Consider the following 18,768-nt stretch of genomic DNA (forward strand, 5'->3'; position numbering starts at 1 on the left):
TGTTATTCATAACAAGCCCCTTTCAATCTCACCTGAGTTTGTTAATGAGGTGACTTTCAGAAAGCCCCTAAGGATGGGGGCTGGTTGCTGGTGGAGCCAACCATGTGTTTAGAAGGTTGGGACTTTCAGCCCCTACCCCACCTCCAGGGAGGGGAGAGGAGCTGGAGGTTGAACCAATCACCCATTGCGAATGATTTAATCAATCGTGCCTACATTATGATGCCTCCATAAAAACCTAAAAGGACTGGATTGGAAGTGATTTGGGGTTGGTGACCTGTAGAGGTGCTGGGAGAGTGGCTCACCAGGGGAGCATGGAGGCTCTGTGCCCCCTGCATCTCTTCCATAAGGCTGTTCCTGAGTTATATCTTTTACACTAAACGGATAATCTAGGATGTCAAATATTTTCCTGAGCTCTATGACCTGCTCTAGCAAATTAATTGAGCCCAAGGAGGAAGTTGTTAAGAATCTCTTATTTATGGCGAGTGAGTCAGAAGAGGAGGTGACAACCAGAACTTGGGATTGGCATCTGAAGCAGGGAAGCAGGGGCAGTCTTGTGGCCTGAGCCCTCAACCTCTGGGATATGATGTTAAATCGTAGGACACCCAGCTGGTGTGGCTGATTTGCTTGATGTGCAGAAAAACCCACACTTTTGGTATCACAGTGAAGTGTAGTAGGAAAGTAAAGGAGAAATCTCAGGAGGGTTTTTTCCAAATCACTAGAAGAATTACAGATTAGTGTTCTCCAGTCTTAGTTTTTCTGTCTCTCTTACATACCAGATTTTAACCAGTTCCCTCTTACCCCACCTTCAACAGATGCAAACATGCACCACACATAACAGCGTTTTCCTGTTCTCCTGCCTCCCCAGCAAAAGGCTCTAGAGAAATGCATCATAAAAATATTAACAGGTTGGAGACGGAGTGAGTAAAAGGGTGAGAGAAGAAAAGAGTAGATAGTATGTGATTTAACAAGTATGTCTATCCACACCTTTCTTGCTGTTGTTAGCCAAAGAGTTGCACAGACCTAACCTCACCCAAAGGAAGACTTCTCGAATGATTCAGAGAGAGAGACCAGCTATTTCTATGAAGCCCCTACAGCCTCAGTATTCCACATGGGAGAGCTATGGAAGTCGAAATCCCTCTGGAGAATCTATGGAGCCATTATTATACTATTAAAAGATTCTCATGTTTTTATACTGGGAAGTGTGGGACTGTGTTACAACAGACTTACATAGATGATCATGGTCATATGGTTTTTATTATTAAATATTCAAATGTAAAAATTAAAGAGAGTAATGTGAACAACACCTAGGTACATATCCTCCAGAATAAATATTAAAATCTTTCCATATTAATTTTTCATTTTACAATGTTAGAGATGCAGTTGACTTGCCTTCCTCAATGTTAGTCCCTCTCATCTTTCCCCAGAAACACACATAATTCTGGAGTGGACATGTATCCAACTCATCTTTGTTTTTACATTTCCATCATGCTTTTTGTGTGTGTATTTAAACAGCATACAGAAAAGTTTTATGTGTTTCTAAAATTTACAAAAAACTGTATCATTCCTGATGGATCATTGTGAAGTCTGTTCCCCCACTCCCAGTAAATTTTGTTTTTGAGACCTATTCACATTGATAAATCTATATTTTATTTAATTGTTTCATTTTAACTACTCTACTGTAGGCATATATCACAGTTTATCTATTCCTCTAAGGACGGATATTTAACTAATTTTCTTCCTTCCTTCCTCCCCCCTTCCTTCCTCCCTCCCTCCCTCCTTCCCTTCCTTCCTTCATTCTTCCCTCCCTTCCTTTCTTTTCTTACAGCAAACAAAGAAGCAAAGCACATAAGCATGAGTGCCAAAGTTTCTGAAAGTTCAGTTATCTTACATATATGTTTCAGAACTATAATTCAACATCTACATACACTACAAACTGATCACCACCACAAGTCTAGTTACCATCCATCACCATAGAGTTGACCCCCTTCACCCATTTTTCTCAATCCCCTTATCTTCTGGCAACCACTAGTCTGATCTCTGTACCTCTGTTTGTTTAGTTTTACTTCATTTGATTGTTTCCTTTTTTTTTTGAAGTCCACATAGGAGTGAAATCATACAGTGTTTGTCTCCATATCATTTATTTCACATAGCATCATATCTTCAAAGTCCATCCATGTTGTCACAAATGGCAAGATTTCATTCTTTTTACAGCTGAATAGTGTTCCAGTGTGTATATTTACCTCATCTTCTTTATCCATTCATCCATCGATGGGCCCTTAGGCTGTTTCCATATCTTGGCTATTGTAAATAATGCTACAATGAACATAAGAGTGCCTATATATTTGTAAATTAGTGTTTTCATGTACTTCAGATAAATACCCAGAAGTGAAATATCTGGGTCATATGGTAGTTCTATTCTTAATTTTTTGAGGATACTCCATATTGTTTTCCATAGTGGCAGCACCAAAATACAGCCTCACAAACAGTGTATGAGAGTTCCCTTTTCCCCACATCCAACATCTGTTATTACATGTTTTTTCAATAACAGTCACTCTAACATGTGTGAGGTGATATCTCACTATGGTTTTGATTCGCATTTCCCTAATAATTAGTGACATTGAACATTTTTTCATCTATGTTGTCCATCTGTCTGTCTTCTTTGCAAAAATATCTATTCAGATTCTCTGCCCATTTGGGTTGTGTTTTTGTTGTTGAGTTGTGTGAGGTTTTTTTTTTTTTTAAATATATTTTGGATATTAGACCTTTATCAGAATATTATTTGCAAATATCTCCTTCCATTCAGTAGGTTGCCTTTTCATTTTGTTGATGGTTTCCTTACCTGTGCAAGTGCCTTTTATTTTGATGTAATCCCATTTGTTTACTTTTGCTTTTGTTTCCCTTGCCTTTGGAGTCATATCCATGAAAACATCACTAAAATTGATGTCAAAGAGGTTACCATTTTTGTTTTCTTCTAGGAATTTTATGGTTTCAGGTCTTACATTCAAGGCTTTAATCCATTTTGAATTAATTTTGTTGTATGATTTAATATAGTGGTCTAGTTTCATTCTTTTGCACATAGCTGTCCAGTTTTCCCAACACCATTTATTAAAGAGACAATCCTTTCTCCATTGTTTGTTCTTTATTCCTTTGCCAAAAACTTAATTGTCCAAATATCTGTGGGTTTATTTCTGGACTCTCTATTCTATCTCATTGATCTGTGTGTCTGTTTTTGTGTCAGTTACCATACTGTTTTGATTATTATAGCTTTGTAGTATAGTTTGAAATCAGGAGTGTGATACCTCTAGCTTTGTTCTTCCTTCTCAAGATTTTTGGTTACTTGAGATCTTTGTAGGTCCATACAAATTTTAGAATTACTTGTTCGATTTCTGTGAAATACACTGTTGGAATTTTGATAGGAAATGCATTGACTCTGCAGATTGTTTTGGGTAGTATGAAAAAATAAAATGAGTAAAAATATGAATGAATAAAATGAATAAAAATATGAATTCTTCCAATCCATGAACATGGAATATCTTTCCACTTATTTGTATCTTCTTAAATTTCTTTAATCAGCATCTTATAGTTTTCAGTATACAGGTCTTTCACCACCTTGGTTAAATTTATTCCTAGGTGTTTTAGTCTTTTTGATGCCATTGCAAATGAGATTGTTTTCCTAATTTCTCTTTCTGATGGTTATTAGTATATAGAAACACCACAGATTTCTATAAATTTTGTACCCAATGACTTTACTGAATTTGTTTATTAGTTCTAACAGGTTTTTGGTGGAGTCTTGAGGATTTTCTATATAAGTGTCATGTCATCTGCAAATAGTGAGAGTTTTACTTCTTTTCCAAGTTGGATTCCTTTTATTTTTTCTTGCCTTTATTTTTACTTGCCTAATTGCTGTGGCTAGGACTTCAAAGCTATGTTGAATAAAAGTGGCTAGAGTGAGCATCCTTGCCTTGTTCTTGATCATAGAGGAACAGCTTTCACCTTTTCATTGTTGGTGAAGTGTTAGCTGTAGGTTTGTCATATATGGCCTTCATTATGTTGAGGTAAATTCCCTCAATACCCACTTTGTTGAAAGCTTTTACTATAAATGGATGTTAAATTTGTTAAATGCTTTTTCTGCATCAACTGAGGTGATCATATGATTTTTATCCTTTGTTTTATAAATGTGGTGTATCATATTCCAGATTATCACATATTGAACCATTCTTGCATCTCTGGAATAAAACCCACCTGATCTTGGTGTATGATTATTTTAATGTATTGTTTGCTAATATTTTGTTTAAGATTTTTGCATCTAAATCATCAAGATTATTTTCACATAAGTTTTTTTTTTTTTTGAAGTGTCCTTGTCTGTTTTCTGATTCAGGGCTTCATAAAATATGTTTGGAAGATTTGCCTTCTCTTCAATTTTTTTGAAAAATTTGAGAAGAATAGGTATTAAATCTTCTTTGAATGATTTGTAGAATTATCCAGTGAAGTCCTCTGGTAATGGACTTTTGCTCTTTGGGAAATTTTTGATTAATGATTCAATCTCCTTACTAGTAATTCATCTATTTGTTTTTTCTATTTCTTCATGATCCAGTCTTGGATGATTGTATGTTTCTAGGATTATCCTTTTCTTCTAAGTTGTTCAATTTGTTGGTTGATAATTGTTCATAATAATCTCATAATCCTTTGTATTTTTGTGGTATCAGTTGTAACATCTTTTTTACTTCTATGTCCTCTCTTCTTGTTTCTTGGTTAGTCTATCTAAAGGTTTGTCAATTTTGTTTATTTTTTCAAAGATCCAGCTCTTAGTTTCATTGACCTTTTCTATTTTTTTTTGTCTCTATTTCATTTATTTCCACTCTGATCCTTATTATTTCCTTTCTTATAATATTGTGCTTTGGTTGTTTGTCTTTTTCTAGTCCCTGAAGGTGTAAAGTTAGGTTGTTTATTTAGGATTTCTCTTGTTTCTTGAGGTTGGCCTGTATTGGTCTGAATTTCTCTGAGATCCACTTTTACTGCTAAGGATTACAAAAATCCCATAGATATTTGATACATCATATTTCTGTTGTCATTTGTCTGTAGGTATTTTTTTTTTGATATCTCTTTTGATTTCTTAGATGACCCATTGGTTGTTCAGTTGTTTAATCTCCATATTTTTCTGTTTTTTTTTTTTTCTTATGATTGATTTTTAGTTTTATTCAATTGTGGTCAGAGAAGATGTCTGATATAACTTCAATCTTCTTGAATTTATTGAGACTTGTTTTGTGACCTAACATGTGATCAATCCTGGAGAATGTCCCATGTGCACTGGAGCAGAATATGTATTCTTCTGCTTTTGGATGGAATGTTCTATACATATCTATTAAGATCATCTGGTCTAACATCATTTGAAGACAATGTTTCCTTATTGATTTTCTGTCTGGATGATCTATCCATTGATGTAAGTGGGCTGTTAAAATCCCCTACTATTATTGTATTGCTTTCAGTTTCTCCATTAAGCCTGTTAATGTTTGCCATGTATGTCTTACTGCTCCTTAGTTGGGTGCATATACATTTATAATTGTTATATCTTTTGGCTAATTTGACCCCTTTATCACTATGTAATGACCCTCTTTTTCTTTCAGTGCAGTCTGTGTTTTAAGGTCTATATTGTCTGCTGTGAGTATAGCTACTCTAAGCTTTCTTTTCATTTCTTTTTGCATGGAATATCTTTTCCCATCCCTTCACTTTCAGTCTTTGTTTTTTTGAAGTAAATCTCTTTTAGGCAGCATATACATATGCCTTTTTAAAAAAATCCATTCAGCCCCTCTATGTCTTTCCATTAGTGAATTTAGTCCATTTACATTTAGTCCATTTGCATAATGGCATAGAGTTAATTGTTTTCTAGCTGTTTTTGTAGTTCTTCTCTGTTCCTTTCTTCTTCTCTTGTTCTCTTCCCTTGTGCTTTGGTGGTTTCCCTTAGTGTTATGGTTATGCTCCTTTCTCATTATCTTTTGTGTATCTACTACAGGCTTTCGCTTTGTGGTTACCATCATGTTCACGTATAACAGACTATATATGTAACAGTCTATTTTTAAGTTGACAGCAAGTTTGGGCACATTCTAAAACTCAAAATTTTTACTACACCTCCCCCCCAGTGGTCTGTGTTTTGATGTCACATTGTACATCTTTGTATTTTGTGTATCCCTTAACTAATTACTGTAGTTGTAGTTATTTTTACTACGTTCATCTTTTAAACTTCATACCAGCTCTATAAGTGATTAATCACTACCTCTACTATACATTTACCTTTACCAATGAGATTTTTACTTTCATGGGTTTTTTTGTTGTTGTTGTTACTAATTAGTGCCCTTAGAAGTCCCTTTAGCATTTCTTGTAAGGCCATTTTAGTGGTAATGAACTTCTCTAGCTTTGCTTGTCTGAAAAATTCTTTATCTCTCCTCCAATTCTGAATGATAACCTTGCTGGGTAGAGAATTCTAGGTTGGAATGTTTTTGCTTTCAGCACTCTGAATATGTCATGTCACTCTCTTCTACCCTATAAAGTTTCTGCTGAAATATCTGTGGATAGCTTTATAAGATTTTCCTTGTATATAACAAGTTATTTTTCTCTTGCTGCTTTTAGGATTCTCTCTTTAACTTCTACAGTTTCAATTATAATGTGTCTTGGTGTGTGTGTCTTTGGGTTCATTCATCTTATTTGAAACGTCTGGGCTTCCTGGACCTGGATGTCTGTTTCCTTCCCCGGATTAGGGAATTTTACAGCCATTGTTAATTCAATTTTTTTCTGGTCCTTTCTCTCTCTCCTCTTTCTGGGGCCCCTATAATGTGAACACTATTCTGCTTGATGTTGTCCAAAAGGTCCCATAAGGTATCCTTACTTTTATTTAATTCTTTTTTCACTTTTCTGCTGTCTGGGTGAGTTCCAATGTTTTGTCTTCCAGCTCACTGAATCATTCTTTACCTCACCCAGTCTGTATTTGAACACCTTGAGTGTATTTTTCAGGACAATTATAACTTCTATTTGGTACTTTCTTATATTTTCTGTCTCTTTGTTGAACTTCCCACTGTGTTCATACACTCTTCTCCCAGGCTCAGTGAACATCTTTATTACCATTGACTCTTTATCAGATAGATTGCTTATCTCTGTTTCGTTTAGTTCTTTTTTCTGAAGTTTTGTCTTGTTCTTTCAATTGAAACATATTCCTCTCTCTCCTTATTTTGCCTAAGTCTCTGTGTTTTTTCTACTTATTAGGTAAATCAGCTATCTCTACCATTCTTGAAGGATTGGCCTTATTTAGGACATAAGTGGGACTTAGAAATGTAATCCCATCTGGCCACCAGAACCAGGCACTCTAGGGGTCCCCTATGCGTGCTCTGTGTGTCTTCCTATAGTGGTGGGGCCAGGACTACTGCTGCAGCATAATGCTGGGCAGGGCTGGCCTCCAGACACACTGTGGGCCCAGTCACAGCTGCTGTGGGAACACTGCTCAACCAGCTGTGAGTCCTGGCAAAGGCACAAGGGTAAGCAGGGCTGTCAGCAGGGCATACCCACTAGCACTAACAGATTAGAGGGAGAATTCTAAAACAGTGCCTGCCAGTGCTGGCATTAGCAAGGCAGCCTGAGATAACAAAACTTGTTTCCACCAGTGTCTCAGTCCCTGGCGAGGTTCCCACCTGGTTCCTGCCTCTCCAACAAATGCTTCAAAATTAGTAAGTGGGTTCCCTTCACTTACGTCCTTGTGCTTTTCAGTCTGGTGTTTTTGCACTGGTTTTTGGATCAAGTGTGTCTGTGCTCAAGATTTTTAAGACTAAGCTTTCCATTCCCTGCAGTTCTATACTTTCCCTGGATTTTCAAAGCCAGTTGTTTTGCAGGCTCATCTCTTCTGTGCAAAATCTAGGAGTTGGGGTGCCTGAAGTGGAGCTTGAGTTCCTCACTCCTCAGGTCAAAGATCCATACTTTTGAGATCCCTCTCGATGTGGATCGCCACAGCTGGGGTGTGGTTTTTTCCTTGGTGAGACCTTGTCTCTGCCTCTCCTACCTGTCTTGATGCTGTCTTCTTACCTTTTGTTGTGGAGGCTCTGTTTTCAGGTCCATTTTCAAGAGAGTTATCCCATATGTCGTCATAGATTTGTTTTATCCTTCGGAGGAGGTGCATTCAGGATCTTCCTATCCTGCCATCTTGAACCTTCCTCCCTCTCTTATCTTACATTTTTAATAGTAAATTCAATAACCTTTCTTTTTTATCTTTTTTTAAATTGAAGTATAATTTGTTTACAGTGTTGTGTTAGTTTCAGGGGTACAACAAGTTGATTCAGTTACATATACATACATACATTATACACACACACTATATATATATATATATATATATATATATATATATATTTATTTATTTATTTATTTATTTATTTATTTATATATTTATATATATATATATATATATACTTTTTTGGCTTCTTTTCCATTATAGATTATTACAAGATATTGAATCTAGTTCCCTGTGCTATATGGAATGTCCTTGTTGTTTGCCTACTTTATATGTCGTAGTGTGTATCCATTAATCCCAAACTCCTAGTTTATTTTACCCCCACCTCTATCAGCTTCGGTAACCATAAGTTTGTCTCCTATGTCTGTGAGTCTATTTCTGTTTTGTAAATAAGTTCATTTGTATCTTTTTTTTTAGATTCCACATATAAGTGATATCATATAGTATTTGTCTGACTTCACTTAATATGATAATCTCTAGGTCCGTCCATGTTGCTACAAAAGGCATTATTTCATTCTTTTTTATGACTAATATTCCATTGTGTATATATACCACATCTTCTTTATCCATTCATCTGTTGATGGACATTTAGGCTGCTTCCATGTCTTGGCTATTGTAAATAGTGCTGCTATGAACATTGGGGTGCATATATCTTTTCGAATTACAGTTTTCTCTGGATATATGCTTAGAAGTGTGACCCCTGGATGATATCATAACTCTATTTTTAGTTTTTTAAGGAATCTCCATGCTGTTCTCCACAGTGGCTGCACCAATTTACTTTCCCACCAACAAGTATAGGAGGGTTCCCTTTTTTTCCACACCCTCTCCAGCATTTATTATTTGTAGACTTTTTGACGATGGCCATTCTGACTGATGTGAGGTGATACCTCATTGTAGTTTTGATTTGCATTTCTCTAATAATTAGAGATATTGAGTATCTTTTCATATGCTTGTTGGCCATCTGTATGTCTTTGGAATAATCGTTCTATTAGGAGGCAAGAATTCATTTATTTCATTCAAAGAGCTAAATTATAACTGAACATGAGGACCTACAAAAACAGTATATGTATTTCGTAAAATATTTACCCAGCAATGAATCCCATAATTTTTACTGGGTATAATTAGCAAATGCTGCTGGTGACTCTTCTGCTACAAACTGTCCACCTACAAAAAGTCCTTCACTTACTATGGTCTCCTGAAATTGGCACCCACTCAGGGTGCTGACGGTAATGATAATATTAAATCAAAACTGTTTTCAGTACTATCAAGAGTTAACAGAGCCAGGCAGAGATGACAGCCACTTATGATTCCAGTTTGGTTTTTACATGGAGAAAGAAGATCAATGCATGAGGTGTAAGGAGATAAATAGCATTTGTAATGAGAACATCAGAAAATGGCCCGGTGCTGCTGATAGCATGAACTATCTAGGTTGAACAATAGAAAATTGCCATTTTGTAGGTGAAACACTGGCAATACATCAAAATAGGCTGTTACTCGTGCTTTCTGGATTTGGAATGAGCAGGACTGGTATTTTCTGAAATAGTCAAAAACTAATTCTAGGAGACCTGTACGTTCCTAAACACGTATGACCCGTGCCAACTGAGACTTGGATGTGTTCCTTTCATATCGTATCTCTCAAATATTTAATACAACCCTCACACTCACCCTTTACCCAGGGCTGCCATCCAGAGTTGTGCATTTGCACACTTCACAAAGGATAACAACCAAAGGGCTGGTAGGGGGCTGGCTTATGCCCTAAGATGTTACTTAGTACCCCCCAGGAGGTCCCTTTTTCAAACTGATCTGCCCAACATGTGTTCCTTTTTCTAATTTTCACAAAAGCGCCTCAGAGGCTATTGTAGATCATCTCTAAATTCTATGCAAGCCTGGAAATTGAAGCATAAGATGAACTGGGAGGTCAATGGTGAGGTAGGCCTTCATAGCATGTGCAGATGGTAATTCTTCTCTGTTAGATGGGACATTTGGTTTCCTTATAGCTCAAATCTTTCTATATCAAAAATCCCTCTGCTGAAATTGTTAAGAGATTTTCAGTTCTAGAGTCTGAGTGAAGAATATGGTTGGGGAAATAAAACCAAGAGTCAGATTATCTTCTTGGCAACCAAACAGAGATGACATATTCCAGTTACATTAGGACATTTGCAATCTATTGATTGAAGTTAATAAATCTGTGGGGTGTGTTTTGTTTGCTGATCATGTGAGAGGCTCCCGTTTGACCATGTATTTTTCTTTAAAAAACAAAACAAAAAATTTTGTAGCACTAATTCTTCCCAACGATTCTCTTGCTAAAAACAATTTCCAACTGAGATACAGCACCAAACATCTCAAATGTATGATTCAAAGATTTTAAAAGCAATTCAGCATAGTGACCTCTGACTTGATCTAAGTATTGTGTATTCACTATGGGTGTCAGGTCTCAACTCATTGCAATTAATTTGATGTATTGATTTAATATCTCGGGCAAAGTTGTATTTACCTGGCAAGGGCACCGTGGAAGATGATTCTGGGAGAAAAGGAATGTTTGCGAATGAAGATGAGATCCTTTGATGAAACAAAAGCCTAGAGTAAGTAGCCTTCACAGAATCAGACCCCAAACACCCATTATCTTAAGGCACAATCTCCCAAATTAGAGCTAATAATGATTCAGCATTGTATTGTTGGTTACTTTCATTCTGTAAAAGAATACCCTGGGGTAGAAAGGAAGCCAAGCAATAGATCTGCTCTTGTAGGTTGGTCCATTAAGAGAGGGTTATTTAAACTAGAGCCAAATTACAAAGAACCATTTCACAATAATCTACGCTACCAGAAGTTCTGGAGAAAAGATGTTATCTTTCTTTTCTAATATATAAATGTACTATTACTTTTTAAATGATCTGTTCTGATCATACACATAATAAAGTACTAAATAAAATGTAATATGTAAAAAAGATAATTTATATAAAGACAACCAGATCATTTTCTATCATCTTTCTTATTCATTCAAAAAAGTTGTAGATTGTCTACAACTTCTCAAGCATTATGTATAAGAGAAATATACTGAATAAAACACAATCCCTGCCCTCAAATTATGTATCATCTAATGGGGAACATGTATAAACAGAAAGAAAAATGCAATACATTTTGATCAGTGTCATCATAAAAGTATATGTGCATATTTTATATTGAAATATAATCAATAAAAAAATAGGATCCCTCATTTTCAGTTAGTACAAGTTTTCCCCATGGTAGTAAATATATATTTTGAGCATCATGTTACTAACTGCAAACTAGTTCATGCTTTGGATATGCTTTAGTTTGTTAAACATTTTCTTACACTTGTGTGTTCAGATTATTTTAAAATTTTCACTCCTTAACTAACACAGTAATGGACATCTTTCACATGTGTCCTAAGGCAAATTTCTAGAAGTTAAAAGTTTGGGTTCAAAGGTTAAGAACATTTCTAAAACTCCTGGCACATTATTGCAAAATTGCTTTCCAAAGAACAAAAGCACTGTGCCAAATTACATGTCCACAGGAGATGAGCCTTTTAAAAGATATAAACACAAGTACACACTAGTACATATTCATATTGACCTTGATTTCATCAAAGTCTGAAATTTTTTTAGGGGAAATAATCTCTTTATTCTTAGGCATAAGTGAATAGATGTTTATATTACATAAAGACTCAGAGATGATCATTGGTTTTATCTGATTATATCTATTTCAAAATTAAAACATTTTTTAAAGCAAAAGAAGGTACAATTTTTGGTATCTGTAACCAATGACATATTATGCATTTTGCTGTCACCTTTTATAACAACTATCTAAAACCATGTAGCTGATCCGTCTTCTCTCATTATCAAGTCTGGTATCTGTGCTACCTGGTTCTAAGTAACGTGAAATAGTCCACTGTTTATTTAGACTTCATTAATCTTCTGTTTTTAGCCTTTGCAAATATAAAATTGTGATAATCACCAATCACAAGTGAAAATTAGTCATATACATGGAAATCAAGAAAGTTCTCTCTCCGATTTCTATAAAAAAACTGGGAATAAAATTCACTGAAACTCTCAAGTTATTAAAACACATTCTTTTGCATCAACATTTTCAACTATTTTTTATGTGTGTTAAATACAAATTAATGGCAATATTATCTACTTCAACTTCTTTCCTACTTTTGAACAACTAATAACAGACAGAAGTAACAGAATCAAACAAAGACCAACATTTAGAAAGAGAATCGATTGTCCCACTAGATGAGGTAATTCTAGACTAGTTTACAACTTGAAATGATAAGTGCCATGGAATTTCTTTTATAAGAAGACACCAAATTTGGAGTTGAAAGATCTGGTTTGGCTTTGTCACTTACTAGCTGCATGACATACAGCAGTTACTTTACCTCTAAGCCTTAGTGCCCTTAACCATGAAATGGTGTAGGAATAAAATCAGTTATTGCCCATAAAAGTGGATAACACACAGGAGGTATTTTGAATATCAGTCTTTTTCATTGGTAGGCTAGTTCCTTTATCCTTTCTCATAGGCCTTATTAGCCAAAGCAGTAAGTGTGGGGCTTTATTTATAACTTTCCAGCTAATGTTTTACTTTTTATCTATTTTGGAAAATAACATGATGAATACAAATGAATACAAATGAGCTAAATATATTGGTGATGTAAAACATGAATAAACCTCCATTTTATTTGTCAATGGGGACAAATTTTTTCTAATGAGTCACAGAGCTAGCAATGGTGTGAGGAAAACATTTATCCTATTTTCCTAAATACAATATAGAATCTATTTTATGGTTTCTTCAAGTTGCTTTAAAAATTTCACATCTGTACCACTCTCCTACAAAGGGTCCCAGATGTTTTTTTGTTTTTTTTAAATTCTCACATGGTGCAAAATAATCTAGAAATTCTAATCGTACTCCATATGAGCCTAACATGATCAAGTAGAAAAAGTATAGCCTAAAGGTTAAGAATGTAGATTTTAGAGTAGGGATCAGCAAACTTTTTCTGTAAAAGGCCTGAGTCTAAGTATTTCAGGCTTTGAGGGTCATCTAGTCTCACTAACACTCAACTCTGTCATAGCACGGAAGAAGTCATAGAAAGTATATAAACAAGTATTGTCATGAAGTATTCTTTTCATTCTTTTGAACCATTTAAAAATGCAACCACTATTCTCTAACTCACCTGTTGTTCAAAAACAGAAGGTGAGCCAGACAGGCCTGCGGGCCAGTTTCCAGACCCCTGCACCAGAGTCACACTGTTTGAACTCAAATTCTGGCTTTTCCCTTTGTGGCTGTGTCATCCTGAGCAAATTAGTCTCCTCCCTCCACTCAAGGGTCTAAGTTGGAAGGATAACTGCTTCCATGTGACTTTTAGGGGGTCTGAAAGAGGAATGCATGAAAGTGCACAGCATTATGCATGGGGGGCTGCCCCACATGGCAGCTCCCCTCCCATTCAAGCATCTTTATTTTCATAGGCATCATGTACCCTGGAAACACAAGATCCTTGAATCCTGACAGACTTGCACCCAAATCCTGATGGCTAATTGTTAACTGTGTTTCAGCTCACTAAGGTGTCACAAGGAGGCTGCAAGTTACCTGCACTTCAGGATTGATGCGAGAACCTGGTTCTCAGACTACATACTGAACGTTTCACTGAGTCTCTGGCATTAACAAGATGTTTAAAAAGTTTTGGTTACTGTTATTTTATGCTAAACTCTTTTTCCTAATCTCCATAGGGTGTAGGTAGTTGATATACTTTCTATGTCTGTACCACTTATAACATGTGTCTGCCTCTGTGTGTATCTCCTGTCAAGCTCTGTACTGAAAACAAAGCACTCATATTCAAACACAGCCAATGGTTATTGTTGGGAATTCTTGAGTTCTCATGTATACGTGGTTCCTAATCTGGACAACAGATCACTTCTAGGAGCCAAAGTTCTCAATAAGGAAAAGTATCATGCATTACCATCTTACTCTCCATCCCCTCCACTTCACTGTGATATCAGAAGAGAATAAAACACTGGCTCGTTTGGGGGTACAGATCACTAATACTACAGAGAATAGAAGCTTTGCCTGGGTTGGGAAGAAATGAGTAAAAGGAAGAATCAAGGACAAGAGAGGCTAAGGAAGAAACACAGAGGGAGGGAGATGTTCTGTCTGGTTTTTGAGATTAGCAGGAAAACCAGATTGCGGCACCCAAAGGGTGATGTTGGCTCCGAAGGGGGATGATGATACTTCCCATATTATGCCTGAAAGTAAGCAACAAATTCCAGCTGGTGATTTGAAGGAGTCACTGGATCTAATCCAGGCAAAAGGAGCCCAGTGAAGAATCCAGGCGAAGACTTGGAAGCACAGCTGTGAAAAGACCCGAAGTCTTGTGGTCTAGTGGAAGTTCAGGGATGAGAAAATGGGGCACTGTGGATGTTCAGACTGTACATAAACTGCAGATCGCATGCGTGCTGGTGGTGTGTCCTGTTATTGAAAATCTTTAGGGAACATTTTAAGATGAGTACTGCATTTGCAGAGCAATGAAAAACTGCAGGGGGCGCTATTCAGACCCCTGTCTTGTAGTCTCACGTGAATGGCACCTGCTAAGAGCTTTGCTGAGCACAGCCTGGAAGGCCTGAGCATTAGCAAGTTAACAGCTGCCTTTCCTGCAGAGTGAACTGTCGTGTGTGTGTGTGTGTGTGTGTGTGTGTGTGTGTGTGTGTGTGTGTTTGTGTGATGTTGGAGCAGAAACCTTAATGCTAAATAAAGCTTGATGCCTCCCAAACGTAACTCAGTTTCTTGGTGCCAAGGCCTTATCAAGACAAGGATTATACAAACTATATCTTCTTTTGAGGGTCTTGGTCTCCACAAAATACCAAGCACGCCCTTGTAACAGTTGAGGCAAAAAGTCTCTGGGTATTCCAACTACTACTGATCAAAACACACACACACACACACATTTACACACACACACAAATATATAATTATACCAAATATATGCAGACATTTTATAAAATAAATACAGTAGGTGCTACCTTTCCCAAAGCTATCCAGCCAACACTGCTGGTAGTTGAAGCACTGCTCAGTACAATCCGTATGCCCAATATGAAGGCTGTAAGCATTTTTCAAGTTATGCCTTTACAAGATAGTATTTAGTATTTACACTACTGGAATATCTGAGACTGGAGGAAGCTTTATATGGTCAAGAAGAATTTCAAATCAAAAGGGTTATTTCAAAGTATATATTTGCCATTCCTGACAGTGTGGTTTACTCAAAGTATCACTTTTCATAAGCACTGAATTCATAATAAACATCTGTGAATATACAAACAATACACCTCACTTTAAATCACTGGCGTGTACATACACCCAACCTACAACAATAGCACAGATACTTTATGGGAGAAAATAACATAAGTATCTTAAACGTAGACATACAATTTTGTGCTAACTTTAGTTCCATGTCATGGACATAAATATTGTCTGAATCTGTCACCTATGAATGCAGGAGCCCAAGAAACAAAAGGACTTCCAAACTAGATGGGAATGCCTATTCTAGAGGATAATGATTACAAGGAACTTTCAAGTCCACATCAATAAAACACACCACCTTCCAAAAGCCACGCAGCAAGCCAATGATTTTGGAAGCAGAATCTTACAAATGAAGGGCAAGTTATTACATATAGTGAATATACACACCACATTCAGGAATCAGGAAGAAAGCTATCATTCTTAGAAGCCCTTAGGAGGAAAACAGATGTCAAAAACAATGACAACTAGGCCAATCTACTACATGTTCAAGAAGCAGTACCTATGAAGACTTTGCCCTTGAATAGCCTACTATAGCGTGATGGGATAAAAAGATGTCTAGGCTGGGAGCCAGCAGACAAGTCTATGGCCCCACTATGCTACTGATATACTATGGGACCTCTGGTAAGTCACTTAACCTCTCTGTGTCTCAGTTTCCTTATCTGTAAAACAATGGATTGGATTTTTATGGACCCTTCCTGCTCTAACATTCTGTAACTCTCTTTTATCTCCTCAAATCTTCTTTCACATTAGCATTTGATTTCAAGAGCTAAGAATAAAGTCCAAACACGTATGTTAGCATTAAATTCTCCATATTCTGACTACAGCCTTTGTCTTCATCCTTATCTTGGTCTATTCCTGAAACCACATCAATATCCCATTTGGATCCTCTTTTTCTCTCTTCTGTTTTTCTTCCCTCAACTTCAGCTGAACCATCTTTTACTCCATTCTATCATTTTCCAAAGCCACCTCTGGGTTACATTTCTATATATCCGTCATCACTATAAGCTATAAGCCCCTCGAGGTCAGGGGCTGGACCTTATACAGGGTTTGTGCAGTAACCAGCAACACTTTGCCCAAAATATATCCCTGAGACTGAGTGGTGATTCTAGTCTTGGTAAAACAACAAAAGGTCTGGTTTTACTTTAATCAATGATATATTTTGTTAAAAATCAAAATCAAGTGAGCCTTAAGAAAACTCAGTTCCTCTCACCCTTGTTGGAGTGAATGCCTTTGAAAAGGAGTGAGAATTAAATGACATTTCAGATCATTATAAATGGTTTATTTATCTTTAAACACAGACTAGCCAGGATTCACAATTTTCAAGGCAAGCAAGGTTCAGGTAAACAAAATAAATGTTACCAGACTAATTAGCCACAGACTGCAAAGCAACTTTTAATGAATTACGTTGTCAAGTGATTAAAACTCCTAATGGCTGGAATAAGGTTAAATATTTTCTAAGGTGGAACGTATAATGTACTCACCATTGAAATGTGTCAGAATTTGCCTTTATTCAATGTCGAAGAAAAACTGATCTCCTGTTTGAGTTAGACTACTCTATTTCCCATGTAAAAAAGCTTTACTTTGAAACTACCAAGAGAATAACCACTCCATGCCTATTAGTCTGAACAGAAATCTTGGCTCTGTCTTTTAAGACTGTTACACCTTCTCCTACAGAGAAGCACAAATCAATAGAAGATGTATCACTGTAGGTCTTTCTTCTCTTTTACAGGTTAGACAATAATTGTTTGAGAGCCTCCCCTCCCCACCCTCAAGTCTCTAGGTGACTTTTTCTGCTCGTAGATCTTGTGTGCCGGCCCCAGGATGGTGGCTGGGGACAGGGGCACAGCATACTGCCCCATGAGACCCGTAAGGTAGCTGTAACTGTCCTCCTTGTACTGTGTGAACACAGCCAGCAGATTCATCTCCTCGTCTGGCGCCTTCACCCGGGGCCACCTTCTCGGCCTCCTTCTGCCCACGGCTCTCCTGCAGGACCTGGCACTGTTCCGGAGAGGCCCGTTGCAAACACTGAACCACCAGCCAGCTGCACCTGTTGTCCTGGATGTCAGTGCCGACCTTGCCCATCACACTGGGGTCCCCAAAGAGATCAAGGTAATCATCCAAAATCCGAAAGAACTCTCCCATCTCCAGCAGGATCTTCTTGGCATTGACATGCTCCTTCTCCCTGACAATGCCCACCACACACATGGCAGCAGCTATAGGAAGAGAGAAGGAGTAGAAAGCTGTCTTGTATTTGACAATAGATCTGTACCTCTTTTCAGTGAATCTGCCAAGATCCACACTGCCCTGGGGGGTTGCTGTGATGAGGTCCAGGGTCTGTCCGATCTCAGTCTGATAAGGACTCTGTAGGAAGAGCTCGATCAGGTTCAGGTAATAGGGCTGCTCCCAGCAGCAGAGCTTCAGCAGGCGGTAGATATATGCTTCCAGGAGGAAAGCATCATGAATGGCAGCCAAACCTATGCCTGGCTTCTGATACCAGCAGATCTGCCCCCCGTCGGGCGAAGAATGCATCCATGAGGTCGTCTGACACCAGGAAGAAGGCTTGGAGCAGTTCCACACACCAGCCCTCAGCATGGCCCACCGGAGACTATCAGCATCTTGCTTCCTGGGCTCCGACAGCTCCCAGCATGCTATCAGCACCGTCAAACCCCGATGGTACTTGCCTCGGATGGCATAGTACTCCAGGACCTCCTTGAGTTGGGCAATAGCACCTCCTGTCTCTGGGTGCCCAGTGTCCTCCTCAGTCAGCACCTTGACAATCTGGGATAAGTGCTGGATGAAATCCTGCCTTTCTTGGGCATAAACGTCTAATTTCTGGTCTCCATCTATTCTGAGGGAGGAGTAAAATACTCTGTTCCTGGATGCCGGTTGCTGATTGTCACTGTAGGTCTTCATCTGCCTTTGTTACGTCCTCTGTGCATCACCAAATACGATTTATGTGATTTCAGAGAACTTCCTTTACATCTTCCCCATCCCTAACTCTGCATACCTTTTTAGCTCAGAAAGATATTAAAGATTAAAATATTTGATATGAAACTAGAAAGTGAAATAGCAGTACAACCTTTAAAAAGGCAGACATTTTTTTTTTAATTTCCCAAACAAATAGAAGAAAATGGCAAGTAAATGGTGAGCTTTCGAGGAATTGGGCTAGAAGTTTGAGGTTTCAGAGTCCTAAA

General features: G+C 37.5%; 1 protein-coding gene and 1 pseudogene across 1 annotated transcript in view; both read right to left on the reverse strand.

The window, feature by feature from the left end:
- Positions 1-18,768, reverse strand: part of KCNH8 (potassium voltage-gated channel subfamily H member 8) — a 392,154-nt gene that overhangs the window by 281,955 nt on the left and 91,431 nt on the right. The window lies entirely within an intron of this gene.
- Positions 17,305-18,487, reverse strand: LOC118894449 (annotated as a pseudogene).

This window comes from Balaenoptera musculus, chromosome 4, assembly GCF_009873245.2.
Source record: "Balaenoptera musculus isolate JJ_BM4_2016_0621 chromosome 4, mBalMus1.pri.v3, whole genome shotgun sequence".
In the NCBI taxonomy this organism is placed as follows: Eukaryota; Metazoa; Chordata; class Mammalia; order Artiodactyla; family Balaenopteridae; genus Balaenoptera; species Balaenoptera musculus.